This window comes from Linepithema humile, chromosome 1 (assembly GCF_040581485.1).
Source record: "Linepithema humile isolate Giens D197 chromosome 1, Lhum_UNIL_v1.0, whole genome shotgun sequence".
NCBI lineage: Eukaryota > Metazoa > Arthropoda > Insecta > Hymenoptera > Formicidae > Linepithema > Linepithema humile.
In genome coordinates this window covers 37,809,962-37,818,023 of record NC_090128.1, presented here as the reverse complement: position 1 = coordinate 37,818,023, position 8,062 = coordinate 37,809,962, and the positions used below count along the sequence as shown (strand labels likewise).

Here is an 8,062-nt window from a genome sequence, read left to right as displayed (position 1 = left end):
CGGACCGTACCATTATCTCGCCTGCTACCATTACGCATAGCCGCTACCTTTCGATTCCGCGGATTATGCCGTCGAATCACGCCAGCTCGCTCGTAATTTGCGCTCAGTCCGCCGAACTAATAAGAGAAATTAAACGTACCTTACGTGAAAAGAAAGAATGGCTACGCGGTCGATCGAGGGTCGTCATTAGTCGTGTCGAATCGCTCGACATAGAAATAATTGTAGAATAAAAAATTATAAGCAATTAATTAAATTAAATTATAATATTAATATTTTTAATTAATTTTTAACATATTTTTGAGAATTAAATATTAATACTAACTTATTTATTTATCAAATGTGAAAATTATGAGAATTTCTCATATATTTGATTATTGCAAATTATTACTTAAATATACACTCAAAAAAATATTTCACTGATGTAGTTAGATTTCTAGATATTGCAACAAGAATGTATCGCTATTTTTCGTATTTGTGAAAACATTGTTTGTCACATATAGAATTTATAGCAGTAATGTTCTAGCAATAGCTTCTGAAAAATTTAGGTACCATTGCTAAATGTTATTCATTGCATGATATAAATGAGTTTTAGCAGTACAACTAAATATTGCTCACTGCATAGTATAAATGAGTATTAATATTGTAGCTAAATATTACTTACTGTATAGTATAAATGAGTTTTGATAATACAGCTAGAACAATCTTTATGAGTAGCTATCGATTATAACTGCAGCATCGAGATAATGTGACAATATATTCTAGATGTCATAGCTAACTTTTTTTTAACTACAGCTAAATTAATTTTATAAACTTTTAGTGTACCTATACAATATTTTATAATTGAATTTATTAGAAAAAGATGTGTTAAGCAATGCATTTTAATAAATTTATTATAATGCATTGGTTAACACATCTTTTTCTAATAAATTCAATTATAAAATATTGTATAGGTACACTAAAAGTATATAAAATTAATTTAGCTGTAATTTAAAAAAAGTTAACTGTGACATCTAGAATATAATTATTTAATCAAATATATCACTTCTGTAGAATATAATAATCTAAACTATAGTTAATCTTTTTCTACTCATAAATAATGGGAATTACTATGGCTATAGGCTATCTTTCTAGTTTCATTATTTATATTGTAGGTACATATATTAAATATGTATTTTTATATATTGTAGTAATTTGCCTTCCCAAACAATTTGTGCGTAGAAAAAAATAAAGTCTGACTATTAATACTTTTTCTTCCTATATATATATCAGTAACAGGATCAGTCTCTGGACACAGGATAGATAACTAAAAAGAAAGATTTATAATTATATATGTATTGAAAAATACATATATAAATACTAATAGGCACTAATAAAAATACTAATATCTTATGAAAAAGAATACATTTATTTTCAATGTGTTTTCAATCTTTTATATATGTTAATTTTTTATATCATATAGGTAATGTTAGTGTTTTATATAATGTTAATGTTTATACATATATATATATATATATATATATATATATATATGTATAAACATTATCAAATACATATTTTTATTGCTACAGTAAATGATGCAGTGTGACATATTGTTTTCCATCACTGCCTTTACAATATAACAAAGGTAAATAATGTAAAAGATCAGTAATTAAAATTGCTATTATTTTAGCAGTATTACAAACACTATAACAATGAAAATGTTCATTGTACATTGTACAAAAAAGGACATTGCATACGAAACAGATATTATTATTATTATTTACCTATATATAAAGTAAAATTTATAAGAATTTCATTGCTGTAAAACTCAATCTCAAAATACCTCAAAATATTAAATATTAATTCTAAATATTAAATTTAAACAAATATTATCTACTTTAGATTATAATAAGATAGTACCTTAAATTATAGTAATTAGTTTTTTGAGCGTACAAATAACAATCAAATATATAGTCAAAAAAATATATAAACTTAAACATATGCTTGCATATTTAATACGCATTGCATATATCAGACAAAAAATAAAATAACATTTAAAAGCTGAAAAATAAAAACAGATCTCGTATTTTTACTTACAAGAAAATTTTTTAAATAATTTTGGTAGTTGAGCATCAGACTTCCATTCATCAAATTCAGTTGTTAAGTTGTACAACTCCTTCTGAATTAGTCTCCATAAGCGATAACTTTCGGGAGAGTAGTTTAAATGAGCTGAGTGAATAATCTTAAAACATAGATCTAAAGCTCTTATTGGGGATTGAGCGAGAAATTGTGTCTCTCTGTCGAGAATAACGTAACAAGCATCTATGTCTTCTATGGATGATCCACAGATGAGAACATATGGCTGCATAGTAAGATTCCAGTGAATTAATTTTTTTTCTCTTTCTTGAATAAACGTTTGAAGTTTTTGAACACTCTAAAAATTAAAATATTTAAATAAAATTAAAATTAAATTAAAATATTTTTCCAAAAATATTTAAATCTTAAAGACAAAAGATATGTATGTAACATTTCTGTAAGATAAACACTTACTTCAATTTGGGAAATTACGCCCTCTTGAATTTCTCTATGAGGTAGCCTCCATGTACCGGACCGGATTTACGCGCAACTGTTACGACAGTATCTAAATAACAAAGTGACAATAATGCCACTAAATTTTTGCTATCTATTAACAAAAGGAAAAATTGACAATATAAAAGCCAATTTAAAATTGTAAAAAATGAATACTTTGCAATAAAAATAAAATTGTGTCCAACATTTTTTTACCTTCTGAAATCTCATCATTTGCAAAAAGTAGACAATTATCTTTAACGGTCTCACATTTATTGTCTTCATTGTTTAGCGCTTGTATAATACGATTGCAAAACTCCGAATAAGAATTATAGGCCTTTAGTTTTTGTTCGGGATATAGTAAATCAAAATCTATTTTAAACTAAAATATAAAAAATAGAAAGTTAAAATACAAAATCAATTTATAGTACATGATAAAATGCAAAGCAGTACATAATATTAAAATAATATTAACCAAAGTGTATCCAAGTTTTTCTTGAAGAACTGGGTATTTTTTTAAATAAGTTGAAATATTTTCCAGCTCTTTCTTTTCTTGAATTAGTGTAGTAGTTTGTAGAATTACTCTGTTAGTCTTACTTTTATTAATATTTCTTTTGTCATTTTCTTTATTTGTAAGTCGAGATTTAGCATGCAATTGTGCAATTCTTTGTTTTGACGTATCTGTCCAATAATCTATTATTGTAGGCCATGGTTCTACATTTTCCTTAAGAAAAGCAAGTTTTCCTTGCAGATCATCATCTATTTAATAAAATAAAAATAACAAAAAATATTTAAAATTTATTATCTAATTACAGAAAAAACTGCAAATATAAATAAACAACAAACCTGCTACTAAATCATCTTGAGAATCTGATTGATCCTTACTTTTAGATGCAATAATACCAAGAGCTTTAAATTCTTTTCGTATAGAATAGTATTTTGTGATTAATTTTCCTTTTACCAACAGTTTATTTCCATTTATATATTTATATAGAATGTAATAAAGCTCCTGCAAAAATAAATTTAGCATAAATGCAAATCTACATAAAAATGTGCAGTGTTTTATATTCAATAACTCGTTATTAAAATTTATATTATCTTACGCTATCTTATTGGGGAAATAAATATTGAATAGCACCAACCAGTTCAGTGAACTCTGTAGGTGAAATTCTAAGCAGAAAAAATAACATTTAAAAAAAAAAAGAGACAATTTATAAAAAACGAGAAAAAATGATTATGATAATGAGGATCACAACTTAAAATTATAAAATAACAAATAAGTTTACTTGTCATTCAATTTGCTCAATTGATTCTCAATAATAATATCTGTTAACTTATTTCTATCTTTATCCTTCAAATAAGAGCCTTGCTTCGCTAGTTGTAAGAAACATCTACCTGTAGCTGACTTGTTTAGAAGGAAAGGAAGTTGCTGGACAAAATTATTAAAAAAATTATTTAAAAAATATTAGAAAACGCATGCAAAAACAACATTTTAGAAAATTGCATTAAAAAATCATAAAAATATTCTCTTTATTAAATTTTGAACAAAAATGGAAAATCAGGGAATTTTCAAGGAACTTTTTTACAAAATTTGAATAGATACTTTGTAATATATTTTTACAAAATCGATTATTCATAACTTACTTCACCTCGTGTGACATTGCATTCGTCACTCTCTCTCTTTCTTTTTTTGAAAATATTTTTTGAAGCTTCTTGATGAATAGATTCCTCCAAGTTTTTCTCTTGATTGTTGTTTTTTGGAATTTCTTCAATTTCTTGAATATCTTCTGATTCGTTTGAAATATTCTATGTATGGAATTGATAATTTAATATTTAAAAATAAACATTTTTAAATTTTTTGAAATAAGCTTTTAAATTAAATACAATATTAAAGCATACTTACTAGTTAAAGTGAAAGAGGAATAACAGTCTTTTTACTTTTATCTTTCTCACGTATCTTTGTAAAATTATTTTCATCAATCTACAACAGAGTGGAATAAAGAAATTCAGAATTGAAAACGTAATGATATTTTAGAGATAAAGTTCTCAAAATTTGATTAAAGATATAAAGTTATATTATAATATAAAGTTTATTAAAAATATACTGAATTACAATTTATTTTTCTATTATCTCTTTCTTTTTCTACCTCTTTTTACAAATATATTTTAGACACTATAAATTATGTATTTAAAATTATTTTTTTCAAATATTTTAAAATCTTTTTTCTTTGCATTAAAATTAATTAACTTTTTTGCATGCCATATTCATTTTTACTCACACATTTGATATGTCACATTACTAAATATGCTGCAAATTTTTTATTTAATTTATATATTAATAAAATACTTGAATCTCTCTCTTTCTCAAATGTCACAAGAAATATTTTCTTTGAAAATGTAACAAGACATGTAAAAATTCAATTATATGTATTTCTATTTAAAGACATATATTTTTGCTAAATGTAAAGCATCCATATATTAATATCTATGTATTAACTAATTATATCGTACCTCCATTTCATTTGTGTTGTCTTTGATAAAAGTTTTCAAATTTTTCACGAATCTCATTCTGTGGCCAGAAAGTGGGATCAAAGATTCTAAAGTTTTCTTCCACTCAGGTTCTAATAGACTTTCAAATTCTGCGGTTTCTATACAATTACCTAATACAAAATAAATATAAATATTTATGAATATTTATTAGATATGTGATAAAATACTTATTTGAAATCACACATAACTATGTAATTTGAATAAAATACATATATAGTTAAATTACTATATATGTAATGTTTTATCAATAATAAAAACACATACATATATACTCAGGTAGCACAAAATATTCGTAGAATATTCTAAAATATTCGAGAATATTCTGCGAACGGTATATGTATATAATTGTATGTTCGCGCGCGTGCACGCAATATTCTTGAAATTTATATCCGAGAAAGAGCTTTATGACAAAAATTTATAACTATTTGTTGATATATTATAAAGCAGGAAAAATTTTGACGGTTTTTTTATTAACATACTTGCTTAAAAAATAAATAATGGCATGTGAAAGAAACTAATTTATTTTAACAATAGTGCAAAAAATTAATGCAATTGATATCTAATCTAATTATAATATTTAATCAAGTAAATAATTATATTTTTACTTTCAAACGCCGATGCATATTGCTCGAGATTCCATGTTTTTAATAAATCTCTAGTCGTCAATTCGATGAAAATGTTATCATCTGACATTATTACACACACAACCGTCACGGTCAAACTTCTTCCACAGTAAAACTTTCACAAACACCCAAATGAGACACAAACTCGAAGCACGATTTGCCTATGTGTTTAATATGCGTTGTCCCTTTGTCTGAACTGGTATTAACATGTACTACACGATGGGCGCTGGCACGAAATTTTACGCAGTACGTGTTGCATGCGCCACACGCGGCGTGATCGTGATACACTAAGAAAAATGTTTCGCTGATGTAGTTAGATTTCTAGATATCGCAGCTAATGGGTGTTTACGATAATTCAAGTTCGAGTTAGTTTCACTAGGACCGAAAAATGAGATAGACATAACCATCTAGAATCTTTATGATTTATGACAACTCAACGCTGTCTTGTATTGCTTGAGTTAAATTAATTGAATTTGTTGAGTTTAGAGCAAATTTTATTGTAATAAAAAAAGGTTAACTGCAAATCAGTCTATGAAAGAAACAAATAATGTTGGTATGTATGTTGGTATACCTCTTTAATAGATATAATTATATATATATGTATATAATTATATTTATTAAACTCAACAAATTCAATGAATTTAACTCAAGCAATAGAAGACAGCGTTGAGTTGTCATGAATCATAAAGGTTCTAGATGGTTATGTCTATCTCATTTTTCGGTCCTAGTGAAACTAACTCGAACTTGAATTATCGTAAACATCCAATATCTATTTTAAAAGAGCTAGACAAATTGGGCGCGTCATATAAACTGTTAGATGTGCAGATCATAAATTCATTTGTTTGCACTGTTGATTTTTTCTGTTTATTTCAATCAAACTTTCTAACACGTGATTGATATATGATCTAACACGTGATTGATCTTATATAGATAGGTGCTTTAGAGAAACTTTTTTTTTATAGTTCACAAACAATACAGATATATATTCTGTTTCTGTCATCTAAACTGATTAAGTAATTACATATGCAATATCACAACAGTTGCTAATCATTTATCTGTTTTAGTTAATTTTTTACACCTAGAAAATTTTAGCTATTATTGCAAGATCATTTTTTTGAGTGAAACATTAGATATATTGCGGATTCTCTCTTGCGCAATATAAAATATATTTTATTGAAATATACAAATTTTATATCAACACTATTTTTAAAGTGTAAAATCTTTCCATGTCGGTCTGGTTAAAGTTTTTATTTCTTTTAATTTTCTTTAATCTCACACTCAAAAAAATATTTCGCTGATGTAGTTAGATTTCTAGATATCGCAACAAGAATGTATCGCTATTTTTCGTATCTGTGAAAACATTGTTTGTCACATATAGAATTTATAGCAGTAATGTTCTAGCAATAGCTTCTGAAAAATTTAGGTACCATTGCTAAATGTTATTCATTGCATGATCTAACACGTGATTGATCTTATATAGATAGGCGCTTTAGAGAAACTTTCTTTTTAAAGTTCACAAACAATACAGATATATATTCTGTTTCTGTCATCTAAACTGATTAAGTAATTACATATGCAATATCACAACAGTTGCTAATCATTTATCTGTTTTAGTTAATTTTTTACACCTAGAAAATTTTAGCTATTATTACAAGATCATTTTTTTGAGTGCAGTAAATTAACGAAAAATAGCCCGTTGATAAATTTCAAAGATATTAACTTAATATGCAATCATTAGTGAAGTATGACGGTAAAATCAGTTGATTGCGTTTTGTTCAACATTAAATAAAAACTTCCGCGTGCAGATATTTAATATCGGTTTAATATGACCCGTCTGATGAATTGATTTATCTCATTTAATACGCATGCATTTATAAAGAGTAATCTGTACATGGAAAAGCTGTTGCACAGCAAATCAATGAAACTCAAATCGTTCGTACATGCACCGCGCGTTTTCTTTTGTTTAATAATCCAACGTCATTTTGTAAATCCATCAAAATTCGAGGTGAACGCGAGTTGTCTCGAAGATTACACCGCCGCTAATATTCCATTTGAAAATTCTTTTTTTTCCTCCAACTTTTATTTAATTACTTCCACATGTGGAGAATAAAGTCGTATACCGGCGCTGTTGCAACGAGCGGAGTGGCGATGAGAATTTTCCGTCGGGCGCCGCCTCCCATGAGGTGCTTGCTCTCTACTCTGTGCACGACGAAATCGAATGCTAATTCCTTTAGGCGCCTTGAGACCGGAAATTTGAACGGGATTGAGTCGGGCGCGCCCTCTTCGAAAATGTTCGTCATGAATAACAAAAAAAGTAGACCACTGCACGGTCTAACGAGGAT

At 26.8% G+C, this 8,062-nt stretch overlaps 1 long non-coding RNA gene across 2 annotated transcripts; it reads right to left on the bottom strand.

Moving 5' to 3' along the window:
* Positions 1 to 1,398: 1,398 nt before the first annotated feature.
* On the bottom strand, positions 1,399 to 6,337 carry LOC137000275 (uncharacterized). Of its 2 annotated transcripts, XR_010890558.1 has the most exons (9): positions 5,703 to 6,335; positions 5,059 to 5,207; positions 4,451 to 4,528; positions 4,192 to 4,353; positions 3,394 to 3,556; positions 3,023 to 3,306; positions 2,764 to 2,929; positions 2,530 to 2,662; positions 1,399 to 2,413 (listed from the first exon to the last, which is right to left on the bottom strand). It is a non-coding gene; the product is annotated as an uncharacterized lncRNA (long non-coding RNA). The 2 variants fall into 2 exon arrangements; XR_010890557.1 differs by having other exon boundaries at positions 2,764 to 3,306; positions 5,703 to 6,337.
* Between the last annotated feature and the right edge of the window lie 1,725 nt (positions 6,338 to 8,062).